Source organism: Somniosus microcephalus, unplaced genomic scaffold (genome assembly GCF_052327205.1).
Source record: "Somniosus microcephalus isolate GS21.2 unplaced genomic scaffold, FLI_Smic_1.0 unresolved_chr8, whole genome shotgun sequence".
NCBI classification, from domain to species: domain Eukaryota; kingdom Metazoa; phylum Chordata; class Chondrichthyes; order Squaliformes; family Somniosidae; genus Somniosus; species Somniosus microcephalus.
This window is the reverse complement of record NW_028225186.1, coordinates 42725897-42726832: the sequence shown is the minus strand read 5'-3', so window position 1 is coordinate 42726832 and position 936 is coordinate 42725897.

The window sequence follows — 936 nt, the reverse complement described above, 5'->3', positions numbered from 1 at the left end:
GTCAATCGACCTGTCGCAGATGCATTTTTCCGGGACATTATTGGTAGCAGTGAACACCGCAGAGTCATTTTGGAGATGACGTCCCGCCTTCACATTAAGGGCACCCTGCATCGTGTTGTGTGGCACTACCACCGTGCTAAATGGGATATAGTCACAACAGATCTAGCAGCTCAAAACTGGGCATCCATGATTCACGGTGGGCCATCAGCAGTAGCAGAATTATGTTCCACCACAATCTGTAAAATTCTGGCACGGTATATCCCTCACTCTATCAATCCAGAGGACCGTGGTTCAATTGTGTAGAAGAGCATGCCAGGACCAGAACCAGGAATACCTAAAGATGAGGTGCCAACATAGGGAAGCTACAACACAGGACTAAAAAGAGGAAACAGCATATTTTAGATAGGGCTAAGCGATCCCACAATCAACGGATCAGATCAAAGCTCTGTAGTCCTGTTACATTCGGTCGTGAATGGTGGTGGACTATTAAACAACTAACGGGAGCAGTAGGCTCCAGGAATATTCCCGTCCTCAATGATGGTGGAGCACAGCACGCAAGTGCAAAAGACCAGGCTGAAGCGTTTGCAAACTTCTTCAGCCAGAAGTGCTCAATGGATGATCCATATCGGCCTACACCTGAGGTCAGCACCATCACAGAAGCCAGTCTGCAGCCAATTCGATTCACTCCACGTGATATAAATAAACGGCTGGCCGCACTGGATACAGCAAAGGCTAAGTGCCCCAACAACTCCACGGGTATCGTGCTGAATTCATGTGCTCCAGAACTAGCCGCACCTCTAGCCAAGCTGTTCCAGGACAGCTACAACACTGGCATTTAAGCGACAATGTTGAAATCTGCCCAGGCAAGTCCTGTCCACAAAAATAGGAAAAATCCAACCCGGCTAATTACCGCCCCATCAGTCTACTTTCAATCAC